The sequence below is a fragment of the Gopherus evgoodei genome, chromosome 6 (genome assembly GCF_007399415.2).
Source record: "Gopherus evgoodei ecotype Sinaloan lineage chromosome 6, rGopEvg1_v1.p, whole genome shotgun sequence".
In the NCBI taxonomy this organism is placed as follows: domain Eukaryota; kingdom Metazoa; phylum Chordata; order Testudines; family Testudinidae; genus Gopherus; species Gopherus evgoodei.
Window position 1 is genome coordinate 119266363 of NC_044327.1, and position 15322 is coordinate 119281684.

The 15322-nt window shown below is 40.4% G+C and overlaps 1 protein-coding gene across 1 annotated transcript in view; it reads right to left on the bottom strand.

Moving 5' to 3' along the window:
* The window catches only part of DCC (DCC netrin 1 receptor), a 939470-nt gene that overhangs the window by 661822 nt on the left and 262326 nt on the right, over positions 1-15322 (bottom strand).

Sequence of the window (15322 nt, forward strand, 5' to 3'; positions counted from 1 at the left end):
CGACATGAGCTGGTGGGCAGGCCACTGGGTCTCAGGTAACTCACTGGCCCCAGCACATCTAGGAAAGTGTATATAAGTCACATCCCTCTTGCCTGAGCCCCCTCTTATGCCCAGATCAGCAGCTCCCACTCTCTCATCTCTGGGATTAGTGTAGGACCAGGATTCTACTCTGCTGTGGGCATTGTGGTAGTTACTTTTGGGGTCCCGGAAGGAATTTTTCCTTTAATGCCAGATTGGCTGGGTGATATGGGTTTTTTGCTTCCTCCACAGCAGCTCAGAGACCCAGTGGGCAGGTCAGGTTCAAGTTGCTACACCTTAGCAGGTGGGAGGCGCCCAATGAAGTTACTCCATATTCCACAGGAGGTCCAGTTCCCTGATAAGCCAGACATGGAAGAGGACTTAGGGGCAGGTATCTCCTAAAGAAGTTGGGGAGTGGAGCTGGAGCTCTTAATGTCTGGTACAGTGAGGAGACAACCCCTTTCCCCCAGCTTCTTAACATTTACATGAGAGGAGGGCATTGGAGGCCCAGCAACAGGCTGGGGAACAGCTGTGGAGGGGTGGAGTGCCTGAGAGCAGCCCGCTACTGGAGATGATTAAAGAAGGAATCATGACGTGCACTGTACCAATTATTACCTGGTACTTCCCAGATGACATAAGTTAATAAAATTGCCACCTAATTAAACCACATCCCTTGCATCTTGTCTTTTTTTCCGCCTCATGAGTCTAGGACAATGCTAAAGCTGCAATGCATCCAACATAGTGCAAAGCCAGAGACAGTGAATTACACAACTACTTCCTACTATGATATTACAAGGAAAGGTGACAACTTCTTCTAGGACAGTATATACAAGCCATGTGTAACTTTGCCCTGCTTTCATTATTTGGGTTGCAATCATCTTGTGCTTTGGACTGCAGCAAACCAAAACATTTAGGCAAAACTGCAACTTTCACCTGATTTTGATACGAACGCATTAATCAACCCACCTTTGTGACTCTTACTAAACCTGGTCATCCTGGGATGAATTTAGGGCTGAGCTAACTCGAGTTTCCAGCTGAGCTGAGTTTTCAGGTGAGCAGATTATTGTTGGTTAAACTGAACTGACTCTTGTAATTTTTATTTTATTATTATTTGTACTGTGGTAACACCGACAAGCCCAAGTTGTAGACCGGGACCCCATTGTGCTAGGTGCTGTACAAACAGAACAAAAGGACTGTCATTCCTAATGAGTTTACAATCTAAGTAATGAAACCCCTGAACCACCCAAATTTTGCCTGGCTTCATGTTTCATGGGAAATCCAGATTTGATATCCAAACATTTACATGTTATATTAGAACATCAATCAGATCCATTTGAAGTTCTGTAGTATAGAAATCAGTCTAAGTCTCACAACAGTCTCATCTCACAAGATGCTTCCTGATTCCTGTCAGGTCGGAAAGACCATGGCAATCACCATCTTCATGGTTTCTCAGCACTTCTGTTTCCAGTTCCAGATACAGAAAGGACAGAGGCAAGTAAAAATGGTAGGAGAAAATAAAATGAATATTGTTTCAGTCTCAAAAAGGTTTTGGTTTGTGCTGAATTTGAAGTTTGAATAAATAGTGAGCCTAATAGTGATGCTTTGGCCCATCCCAGTAATTTGAGGATGTACCCACTGTCTAGCTTGCTCAGATCGACTTGATAGGTTTTTGTACCTCCTTTAAACCTATCAATAGACTTATGTTTAAGGTAAGAAGTTAACCAAATCCTCAAAGGTAAAAACAGAGCCTCTGATCATAGTTCCAAAACACGGCTCCACTTACTTACATGCAGTCTGCCTAACACAGCTGCTCTCATCTCAGAATCCCATAAATAATATTCTTTCAAAGGAAATGATGAAGCCCTGAGGTAAAACTAATATTTTAAAGCTCTGTTCCTTGTAGGCTACAAAACTTCCCTGCTGACCCTTCCCCCGTGGGCCCATATTGATTTTTCAATTAACAATTTATCAGGACTTGAGAAAGTAATAAAGCAGCCAAGATCAGTAAGAGAGGTCCGAGGAACTGGAGGAGGTGGGCCGGTATGGAAAGATGGTTCCTTTGAGGGACTGAAAAGGACCCAAGCTTCAAAGAGCAGTTGATGCATGCAAATCCAAATGTAAGGCTAACATGGGTCCATTACAAAGGGAGTGAGAAAGACTGAACAGGGAGGAAGAAAATGGAGATGATCAATGGAGTTACATTCTAGTGAAAAGGTTAATTAAATCTTTGGCTGGCTTGTACTTTGGGACTCACTTTTCCTAATGTAAATATATAAAGTGCCCTTTTCCAAGCCTCCATTTACACAAATAGTTGGTGCATAGAAAACAAAGCCCACAATAAATCACTTTACTTTCTGAAAGGTAGAGTGGTGCAAATGTATAGCTGTTGACCTGCGAATAAATCTTACTAGCCAGACATGTCTATTGTTGCCTGGTGCATTAACTACCAGCAGGATTTTTTTTTTCTTTAAACAACAGCCACCAGCAGCTCATAGTATAGGAATACACTATTACAATAGACCCGTGCAGACCACTATGTGCAGGCCAGCATGCATAAATCTGTTTGGCTAGGTCAGGCAAGTCACTTCTTCAAAGCTCAAGGAACAGAGAATTGTATAAGCAGAAGAAAGTGTCACTGAAGCTTCACTGTATTTTCACTGAAGGTCACTGGTAACACCACAACAGCAATATTTTTCTCTCACTCTCAGCCTCTCAGTGTCACCCTGACTATCATTATAGCTGATGAAAAAAGTTCAAGTTGCATGAGAATTGTTTAACACAAACACTGGAATGCAGCTCATGTCAAGAATCGATAGAAATAGCAGCACCCACAGAAAGCAGCAAAATACTTATTCTTAAGTTTCCCCCAGCAGAGAAGTGGACATTTTTTAAAAAAACTGAATTTGGCCACCAGTGCATTTGGATGCTACGTTAGGTAACACAGACCAACTTACAAAGCTCTTCTTGATTTGTGTGTTTTGAAAATTAGACAGTATCCATGTTACCAAAATAATTGCATTTGATAGAGTTGGAGGTGGGAGGAATTATTACCATACTTTCTTACCAACATGCCAACATTCATAGATTCTCATAGACTCATAGACTCTAGGACTGGAAGGGACCTCGAAAGGTCATCGAGTCCAGTCCCCTGCCCTCATGGCAGGACCAAATACTTCTAGACCATCCCTAATAGACATTTATCTAACCTACTCTTAAATATCTCCAGAGATGGAGATTCCACAACCTCCCTAGGCAATTTATTCCAGTGTTTAACTACCCTGACAGTTAGGAACTTTTTCCTAATGTCCAACCTAAATCTCCCTTGCTGCAGTTTAAGCCCATTGCTTCTTGTTCTATCATTGGAGGCTAAGGTGAACAAGTTTTCTCCCTCCTCCTGATGACACCCTTTTAGATACCTGAAAACTGCTATCAGGTCCCCTCTCAGTCTTCTCTTTTCCAAACTAAACAAACCCAATTCCTTCAGCCTTCCTTCATAGGTCATGTTCTCAAGACCTTTCATCATTCTTGTTGCTCTTCTCTGGACCCTCTCCAATTTCTCCACATCTTTCTTGAAATGCGGTGCCCAGAACTGGACACAATACTCCAGCTGAGGCCTGACCAGCGCAGAGTAAAGCGGAAGAATGACTTCTCGTGTCTTGTTTATGCTTGAACAGAAACCTCTCATGTGTAAAATCAAAAACTGAGGGATGCAGTTGCTTCTGGGAGCTGATAGTTTTTCTCTTTTTGCCAGAATGCAGTCTTATAATACTCTCTACTACAGTATCACAGGATATTCACACAGACTGCAAGATGATCCACAATGTGACAGTGGTTTCTAAAGAGAGACTTTGTTTTACCCTTAGATAGGCCGTTTAGTAGCTACAGAGGATTGACCAGGGAAAATTTATTCAAATGAGCAAGGACGACATGAAGCCAAATTTGGGCATTTAGCCACTGTCCTCTGTTGGGATTGAAGTAGCAATGCCCACCACCTATGGGAAACTCAGGAAGATGCAACACCTTCTCAAGCAGACCACTGTGAAAGAGGACTGCATCGGCTACACCAAGTCTCTGGCTGATGCAGTCAAGGCCTCCCCTCTCTGGAACACCATGCAGCCAGAGGATGCAGCATCAGGGCTTCCTGAATGTAATAACAGGCTTTCATGCAATCCACGGAGGTGGTCCGATAGGCTCCTTGTGAATTCCCCTCCCCATGTGGTCTGCCTAAAGGTATTCCACAATACAGCCCCAAATGTACTTATTTTGCTTTTTAAAATCTGCTCCTATCCAAGGCTCTAGACCTGTCTGCAACTCAGTCCTTAAAGATGTCAGGCTGACCATATTACAGCATTACAACCTTCTCAGAATGCCGAGGCAGTACTTTCATCGCAGCCCCTCGGGAACAGCCTGGGAAAATAGGCTTTGCAGCCTGCTCTTAAGATTACCAAATCTGGGCTTTTTTGGACCAAGGAAAGGAAAAAACTCCAGATGCTATGAGTGCCTAATCAGGACCGCCTACTCCTATCCCCCAGACAAAAATATCCAGAAACTAAGCTCAAGTATCCCCCTGTATCTCAACTATCAAGGTGGGGGGCGGGGAAGGAGAAAGGCGTGCTTTCCACAGAAGGGAAAATGACAGTCATGAAATATGTGATTATGCATTTTCAAGGTCCAGAATCCGTTGGCTTTATGTTCAGGGTAAGAATATGTAAGTTTCCCAAAGAGCCCCAGATTCAACCAACTGCTTTCTTTATGCATAAAACATCCTATATTTGTAGCTGGTCTAAGTCACCTTTTGGTGTGTCCAGATCACACCCCAAAATTACAAACACCCTCAAATTTTAAGGTATTCAAATCTAGCCTTTAACCAGGATAAGACTTTGCTGATAACAGGCATAAACCAAACACCACAATTTGATGAAGGAGGCAAATTGGTTGAAACTATAATGAAGAACAGTTTTATCAGACACACATGTGAACACAATATGTTGAGGAAGAGACAACATGGCTTTTGTAGAGCGAAATCATGCCTCACCGATATATTAAAAGTTCTTGAGGGGGCCAGCAAACATGTGGACAAGAGTGATCTAATGGATATAGAATACTTGGACTTTCAGATAGACTTTGACAAGGTCCCTCACCAAAGGCTTTTAAGCAAATTAGGCACCTATGGGATAAAGGGAAAGTCCTTTCAAGTGTCAGTAACTGGTTAAAAGATAGAAAACAATGTATCAATAAATGGTCAGTTTTCACAGTGGAGAGAGATAAATAGCTGAGTCCTCCAAGGATATGGAGGGGGATCAGTGTTGTTCAACATACTCATAAAAGACTTGGAAAAGAGGGTAAATAGTGAGGTGGCAAAGTTTGCAGATGATACAAAATGAATCAAGATTGCAGTCTGCTTTGGACTTAACTAAGAGTTACAAAAGGATCTCACAAATTTGGGATATGGGGCAACGAAATGGCAGATAAAATTCAATGTTGATAAAGACAAAGTAATGCACATTGGAAAACATAATCCCAACTATACATACAAAATGATGGGGCCTGAATTAGCTGGTTAAACTCAAGAAAGAGCTGTTGAAGTCATTGTGGATGAAAATATCTGGTCAATGTGCAGTGGCAGTCAAAAGAACTAGCAGAATGTTAGGAACCATTAGGAAAGGGATATATGATAAGAGAAACCTATTATAATGCCACCATATAAATCCATGGTACACCCACACACTGACTGTGTGTGTAGTTTTGATCACCTCATATCAAAAAATATATTTTAGAACTGGAAAAAGTGCAGAGAAGGGCAATGTATTTCCATATGAGGAGAGATTAAAAAGACAGACTGTTCATTTTAGAAAAGAGACAACTGAGGGGGATACAACAGAGATCTATAAAACTATGAATGGTCTGAGGAAAGTGAATAAGGAAGGATTATGTACCCCTTCACATGACACAAGACAAGGGGTCACCCCATGAAATTAATAGGCAGCAGGTTTCAAACAAACAAAAATAAAAAGAACAGGAGTACTTGTGGCACCTTAGGAGACTAACCACAAGTACTCCTGTTCTTTTTGCAGATACAGACTAACACGGCTGCTACTCTGAAACAAAAGTAAGTACTTCTTCACACAATGCACAACCTGTGGAACTTGTCAGGAAATGTTGTGAAGGCCATAAGTATAACTGGGTTCAAAAAAGATTTATGAAGTTTAGGTCTATCAGGGCTATTAGCCAAGATGGTGAGGGATGAAACCCCACGCTCTGGGTGTCCCTAAACCTCTGACTGCCAGAAGCTTGGACTGGACAACAGCTTACCTTAATAAATGTCTCTGTCCTGTTCATTTCCTCTGAAGCATCCGGCACTGGACGCTGTCAGAAGACAGTGTACTGGGCTAGATGAACCATTGGTTTTACCCAGTATGTCCAGTCTTATGTTCTTATGAGAGGATTAAAAATTGAGATCATGAGCTGGGATCCACCTCACACTGATCTCTTGTTCATCTGTAGTTCTTTTAATGTTGTTGGTTGTTATATGAACACACTAAACAGAGAAGAGACCCTAAAAGGTTATAGAATGTTATTTTAATTGATATCTGCACCCACTGCACAAACCTATAAAATGCAGCAGAAAACAAAATAGCCAATTGTACATGTGGTCTGTCAATCATGCAGGCCAGTGGCTGTTTTGTTTGTTCAAATATCTGTTTGCTGACAGGTGCATGGTCAAATTTTGAGGGTCTAATACAAGAAGCCAATTTGATGCAGAGAATGTCTTTATTGTACAATTTGGGGGAGGGGGAGAGGAAGAAATGCAGGAGAGGAATTGCAGAGCACCTAAGAAGAAAAGTTTAATAAAAAAATATATTTAGCAATTTAAATGACGATGAAAATGAGCTGAAAATATCCAGTTGTTGGGGTTATTCATGCCATTATCACAAATTTTAATTCCAGAAACTCAATAGTAAAAAGAGAAAACATGCTGGCACATGGAACCCAATGATGCCATTGTGATTGTAAATCAGATTGAGAGGGAAAATGGCATCATCTGGTCCCTTTGATGTTATAAAAAAAACATATTGGAAGAAGATCAAAAAGCAGAACTTTGCTTTTCATATGAAACAAGATCACTAATATAACAGAATGAACTGAGAGGAACAAGCAAAAGGCAACATTTATGATAAATGTCTTTTTTAAAATTGTTCACAGTTTTAATCACTCATTTCAATCACTCATTCTCCCCAAAGATTAGTGATCAGCTGCCTATGATCTGACTGTTTATTTTTTTATCAATCTGTGTCTGTCCAGTTCACCTTGCTTTTCAGAACTATATAATGCAGTCTGGAGAAGTTTGTTTCTCATAAAATCAAACTGCAGAGATACCTGAATCTGATCATCTTGATCCTCCCCAGCAGGGGTCACTAAATTAATGATAAATATAATATAGGCTCTACAAATGGAAATATATATTTTGCCAACAAAAAAGATGCAGCAGGACTTCTGACTGCAGAGGTTTATTTTGAAATCTAGAAAATCTCTTTCTATAAAATGGTTATGAAGAAAGAAAACCTGATGATTCAGTTTTATGCGGCTCAGTAATAAACAAAGTTAGTATAACTGCATATTATATATGATCATCTTCAGCCTGTGGGCTTCTACTATTGTATACTAAATCTTTCTTAATATTTTATAGCTTTAGGATGATACGTAAAAACCCTTGGGCAGAACTTCAGTTGGCGTAAACTGTTGCAGCCAGAGAATCCGGCCTACTCAATTCTGATTTCCACCAGCCAAGGTTCTGGCCCCTCCTCTAGATGATTAATTGCAGTGTTCTCGCATCATTTTTGTCTACAGCACTAAGCATAACTTTAAATATTCAAAGACTTAGGAAAATTTCTAGTAAATAACTACATTCTAATAAGATATTTTCCCTTAACTTTCAAAGAAACACAGACAAGATTAGAAAAACCAACAGCTTTTCTTCCCCCTTATCACCATCTTTTCACAAATGGTACTTTCTTTAATCTTCATTCTGTCTCTTCTTTCCACACACTTCAGTTTACTGACTGGATTAAATTCCTCATTTACTGATCTTTATAAAAAATAAAGTATGGAAGTGTTTGTTTTTCCCTCAGTGGAGCTTCTTTGTTTGTTATGTATAAATGAAAGTGAAAAATATTGAAAAAATATGTTGCTCGATGAATATGTTTAAGTGTTGACATGTCTGTTTCTCTTTTTAATTTTTTTAAGCTGGCACATTCTCAAAGTCGCATTGTTCACTTTGCAGTAGTTTCCCATTGTTTCCCCAGCAGTCTTATCAAGGCCTTCTGACAGATGACCTGTCAAAGGCTGTTCCTTTGTCTTCCAACCTCCTTATCACCCTTAATTTTTACTGAAAAGGGACAATCTGCTTGGCCTACTGCCTCTTCCTCTAGGAGTAGCAGTTGGTAAGCCAGGAATCTCCATGTACCCATTGGCTTTTATGCAGAGCATGTCTGCATCCCAATTAGCCCAGGAGAAGTTCTGCATAAATTAGCAGATATTGTTACTAAAGCTGTCAGGCATAAATTGTTCTTATTTGCCACAACTGTCAAATGGAGGGAGGGGGTTCCCAGATGAGCTTTGAAAGGCAGAGATGCAAATAGCACCTCCTGCCAGGGTGTTGTCCTGACGACTCCAGCTATACTTGGGAGATTTTTATTATTAATTATTATTATTATTATTATTGCAACAGCCATATTATGAATATCAAGTTTCTGTATATATGCCAGAGTCACTGCCTTCTTGAGTAGGGAAAAGCAACAACAGAACAGGACAGCACATATCATTACCATTTTCATTCCCAAATTTTGCAGGGATGTCTAAGGGCAGGCTTATAATGGAAACTTATATCAGCATAGCTACATCTCTCAGGAGTGTGGGGGGAAAAAAAAAAGGTTTAGACAGGACTAGGTCGACCTAGCTACTGCGTCTCAGGAAGGTGGATTAACTACAGTGAAGGGAGAACTCCTGTCACTGTAGTGAGTGTCGACACTGAAGCTGTGCTGCTGTAGCATCCTAAGTGTAGACTTAGGCCATGTCTATACTGCAGGCCTATATTGGTATAAGTACATCACTCAGAGGTGTGAAAAATCCACACCCCAAGCAACAGTTATACTGACCTAACCCTCCTCCCCTCCCCCACCTGCATAGACAGTGTTATGTCAATGGGAGACCTTCTCCCACCAACATAGCTATCACCTCTCAGGGAGGTAGATTAACTATGCCAACAGGAGCTGCAATGCTGCAGCGCTATATGTGAAGACAAGCCCATAGCCTAAAAGGCAGAATTTAGGAACAGAGGGCCCCATCCTACTCCCATGACAGTCAGTGAGAATTTTGCTATTGACTTAGGAGCATTTTTTTGCCTTTATGGTAATTTACAAAGTGGGAGCAAAAAAGTATCTAATGTTGTTTTTACTCGAGAGTATTCATTCATTCATTCTAAAAGACTTTGGACCCAATTCCCTATGGCCGCATACTTTGTCTCATTGTTCACACCAGTGAAACGTGAATGCAAAATGGGTGTAAAACACTCACTAACTCAAATATGTCTCTCACTTATGCTGGTGGTAGTGGCTTGAACCTACTTTTTACTGGTGTCAGTAACTACACAGGAGCACCAGAGGATAAGGAACTTGGGCTGTGCACTCTTCTCACAGATGTGAGACACTGGGCCTGCCTATCCTTTCACTTACACCCGTGTAAACCAGAAGTAATTCCACTACAGTCAATGGATTTACATAGGCGAAAAACTGCTTTCTCAACCTTCATCCAAATAAACTGAAGGAGGCTTTGTTCTCAGTATATAATGTTTTATGTCTGGTAATACTAGTTGCTTGTGTGGAGTTACTTCTGATTCAGACAAGTGCAAGCAAAGTGTAAAGCAGCTCCAAGGACTTTCATCTTGTATTATTTTCTGATTTGTGGTAGAACCTAGAGGCCCCATTCAGGGATCTGGATTCTATTTTGCTAGGTGCTGCACAGACATCCAATAAAAAACAAAAAGACAGTCCCTGTGCCAAATAACTTATATTAGCTTATATCAGAGACAACAGGTGATGCAACAGATAGACAGGAAGAGAACAAAGTAACAGAACATCAAATAAGGCCAGTGTTGGTCACAGGATATTTTGAAAGCCATTTATTTTTTCAAGAAGTTTCTTGGAAACATGTTTCTACATAAAACCAACCTACCCAACTTCTTCAAGTTTCAAAACCCAACAATAGTTCCAGTTTTTATTCCCCCCTTTTTCTTCCTCCTCCACACCCATTTCCAGCAGCAAGCTCAGCATGTTACCACCTTCCTAGCCATTGTCATTATGTCTTCCATACGTAGAGAAAGGACCATCTTCCATTAAAAAAAATAAAAATAAAAATAAAAATAAACCCACATAGATATAGATTGGTGTAGGTTTTCAGCCAGACACAAAACTAATAATCAGACAGAAAGGTTGCTAATTCTCTTCTTGCCTACAAAAATAAACAATATCTTATATGATTTTGCTATTAAGCACATTGCAACTGCTCTGAATCAAGAACAAGATACAAATTGATCCACAGATTGTCTCTGCTTGCATATTCTTATGCAACTTTTTAAGGACAGGTGATCACATTCTGGATCTTTCTGATGTGATGGGGTGTCCACCCAATACAAGGCCTGAAGGGGTTAAGGTAGCGAGGCAGGCCAATTAACCATGAAGGCCGTCCCTGGAGGAGAAACCACTGAGCAAGGACTAGTTAGAGACAAAGCTCAGCTGGACAGGAACAGGAGGTGCCTGTATAAAGTCCAGTAGCTGAGAGAAGGGAAGGGGGGCTGCAGAAAGAGAAGCTGCAGTCACTGTTAGGATGAGAGACAGCAAGGTAGGACGTAGCCTAGGGAGACAGCAGTAAGGGACAGGACTGTGCAGACAGTGACTGCTTGTTGTAGGGTCCCTGGGCTGGAACCCAGTGTAGAGGGCAGGTCTGGGTTCCCTTACCAACCACAGGGAAAGTGGCACTGTAAAGGGCATTGAAAGAGAACACTGCCTGGAACAGTTGGTCCAGAGAGACTTGGAGTGTGTGTATCCCCCTAGAAGGGGAGAACTACAGTGACCTGGCCTGAGGGCCAAGCCGCAAAGCAGGAGCAACTAAGTCCTGAGAGGGCTAGACTGCAAGAGCAATGGAATGAGTAACACCAGAAAGAAGCATTGGACCGGCAGAGCTAATCCCCAGATGCGGCCAGAAGGAGGCACTCCAGTGGTGAATAGAGCACCCTATGACAGTGATAATTTATTACAGTTAAGTACTGGGGATGATAGGAATGAAGGTGTAATTCCAATACATTAATAAGGTTAATCTGCTTCATATTACTAGGTATACCAGTACTGTTTACTCCTTCCAACTACTGTACACACTGGCTATGCATCAAATCTATTGTTTCTAGCAGCCAAGCCATTTCCGAGAAACATTTTCAGAGACATTTCAATGGAACCCTATGTCCTTTGGAATATGTGGGTTCCATCAAAATTCAAATGCTTCATGGAAATGTGTTTCAGAAGAAAACATGGTGGGGGGGATGGGTTCAAACAATGTGAAAACATCCCATTTCCAAATGTTTGGAACAAAATGTTTTGCTGTTGAATGACTTTTCATTTAGAATTTGTTTAATTGTTCTAATATATAGTATAAAAACTACAAAATCAGAACAAAAGGTATTGATCAACCTCAAACTTTAAAAAACATTTTTTCCATGATAAAGAATTTTGAATTTTTTGATTTTTCAGTTCTAATTAAGAATAAAGCTAAAATTTGAAATTTCAAAATCCTTTACACAATTGCATTTCCATTCTCTACACAGCTCTGCTCAGGAGTTTCAGTCCTTTTCCCACTTACATCAAAGGGAGTTTTGCCATTAATTCAAAGGAAACAATATTAGACCCTGCTCCATCTTCCTACGTCACATAGAAAATTTCTCCTTTATGACTTCCAGGACATAGTTACTCATTCTAACTGTTAAGGAGCTTTGGTTGACTTCAATACAGTGACACCATCCTAAATATAGTCCTAAACAAAAATAAAAGTGTTTTTGTAAGAGAAGAAGTCCAGAATTCAGATTGCCCATTGTTTCTGGTGAGTAATGACTCAGTTTATGAATGCATCATAGTAACAATTCAGATACAGAAACATACTGTGTTTTACTGACACTCAGTTGCTGATTTATTATTCATTTTCTCTATCTATTTGGCCTGTCTAAATAATTTCAAAGCATTTTGACATAATTGAATTCTGCAGGAAATTAATTTTTTGTTTAAAATGAAAGCTGAGCAATTTTCCTGGGGGGTCAAACTTTGAGATTTATCATCTGGATGTAGCTACAATGTCCTTCCTAGAGTTGCTAAAATATTCATTATGAATCATATTCATTGCAAATTTTAAGAATTTTTTATAAAATTAGTTGAACTTATCTTCTCCAGAAGAAACATTAGGAGTTGGGCATTACAAGAACTTGGATTTTTAATACCAAACCAGCTCTACAGACAGCAAATAAACTGCTGCAAATTTTACCGCTCTCATGGAATATTTATTTATACCTTTCTCCATTATTTGATCAGCTTTAAAGAAAGGGATAATTAAAGCTTAGACCTCAAACCTTCAAAATCATCTTGAAGTCAATGGGACTATGTGGAAGTAAGGGTCCAGGCTTTGTAGGATATGAAAGAAGGAAAAAGACCTATTACAGCTTGTCTATTGGAACATTTAGCTCACAGCAAGCTGGGGTGTAAATCTACTCTGCCACGCACTATAAATGGGACTAGATCAAAGCATACTAAGGGACTGTTAGTGCTCGTCACCAGTGTCCACAGAGACAGTTAGTGTACAGCAGGCTAGCACACCCCAGCTTGCTGTGAACTAAATGTTCCTGTAAACAAGCCATTAGACTGAGTCAATTTCCTTGCTAAATAAGAGTATATTCTCCTGATAAGGAAGAGTCATTCTGTCTTACTGGGGTGGGGGAAGGATGTTTGGTTGGACTGGCAGAAGAATGACCAATCCTTCGGGTCCTGGTTGGAGTTGGCGAGCCCCCTGGACCAGGGCTCCTTCCTTTCCTCTCTCCCTACCCAGATGGCTTGTGGGTAGATGGAAGCTGAAGGTGGGAAGAGTGGAGCAGTGGACCACAGCAATCCTGGAAACCCAGATAAAACTATCAAAGCTGGGCTTCCGGGATTGCTGTGGATCTAAACCAATTTCTTTTGGGGTCAGGAAAGAATTTCCCTTCTGGGCAAGACTGGCAAAGTGAGATTTTTCATGATCTCCATGGCATCCTGGAGGCCTGGTAAGCAGAGAATAAATATGAGAGAGTACCTTTAAAAAAACCAGTAAGAAAGGAGTAATAAATATTTGCACAACTTGTGGCCAGTGACCAGGCAGTTTGAGACTTCAAGGGGCCAGTTTTGGGGTAAATCTGAGCACAGAACTAAGAGGGATTGATGCCCCCTGTTTGCCTGTATGGAGAGAAGAGGTCTTAAATCTCAGCTCCCTGCTGTCTGTCCCATCATTTCCCCTTGTAAGTGGAAGGTGGTGGGACTCAGGTTTGGGTTGAATCAGGAATTGAAGATTGGGGCTTTGGTTACGGGAGCCAACGTTCATTCTTTGGTCATATGACAAAGAGCCATTCAACCTTTCACTGGACTCAGTAATTGCCTGGTAATTTGGCGGATGGTGCAGGGGGTGGGAGCTCACCTCTCCTCCCTGCTGTCTACTCCTTCCCCTAACCCCGTATTTCATAAACTTGTGTCCTGCCACTTTAAATCCATTCACCTATCTCTTGTCATTCACCTGTATGTCCTGATCAAGACTTACTGTTTACTAAACTGGCAGCATAGCTAATCTATCTGTATTAGAAGAGTGGCCTATAGTTAAGGTACTAGAATTTGGGCAATCTGGATTCAGTTCCTGGGCCACAGTACTTTAAGGCCTTGACGAAGGAGCTAGGAGAAAAGTAGTCCTAGTCCTCCTTATATATCTGCATGTGTACTTAGACTCTGATGATAATTACAGAAACACTATTTAACAATTAAACATCATTATGCACAACACAGTTGAATCTCCTATATAGATATATATGTTTTCCAGCATTATTGTAAATCAAGATCAGATTATCTAGTTGCAAACTGGCAACTTCTGGATGACTTCCAATCTCTTTCATGCACATCTGCTCTATACACCAACAAAATGTACAGCACCCAGTGCTGCAAAATTTAACAGAACAATTTAAATATTTTGTATAATTAATTATATGTAATTAAATGTAATATAATTATGTTTGCGTTGTCTGAGGTAACTACTTTATAATTAGTGTGCCATCAACAAATGACTTTTTTCTTTCAGTATGAAAAGCAGCTCAGAGAGTGGAGACATCCTGTACATTTGTGATATTTGTGAAATAACCATAACACCAATCAAAAAAGAAAGATTCCAACTCATCAACCTCCATTTTCTGATTACGCTCCTTAGTAACACAGGCCTGTTACAAGCTCAGTGACATATCACTACAAATATTAATAACATTCCATGCAGCCCGGGCTTCGAGTTCAGAGGTCAGACACTCTCCTCCTCTGCTTTTATCTGCAAAAATGGACAGTTTGCCAGATCAACAGAGACAGCAAGCATACCATCCTCACTCTATGGTGTGTCTGCATGGCCAATAAAGCCATGTCTGTCCACCTGTCACACTTTCATGGGTCAGGAATTTAATTAGACTATGGAGTGTGGAGAAAAGCACCTGTTTAGTTCTCCTCAAATTTATTTATAGTGGCAATTTTGCAGGGGCATTTTAAACTAGATTTCCATGATGTGGACATGGACAGCATAATGTCACCAGTGCTATTTCAGAAGTTTTACAGTACTTAAAACTAATGGTCCATGTCATATACCAACTAATATAGCAATGAAGAGGTTCTATTCTGATCTCTGCATCTGGCCTTCTGGGTGACCTTGGGCAAGCCTCTTCATCTCTCTCTAAGTTCCCACCCTTTGTCTTATCTATTAAGATTAGAAACTTCAGGGTAGGAACAGTCTCACATTATGTGTATATACAGTACCTAGCACAATGGGAACCCAGTCTCAGCTGGGGTCTTTAAGTTCTATGGTAATACAAGTAATAACTATCAATTCCATATTATAACCCAGACTTATTTCCTTTCAGAGTAAGTTCTGGGATTTCATGGTAATATGCATCTTTATTTAGAGCAGCTACCACTTAAAAAACAAAACAAACAAATCAGTATTT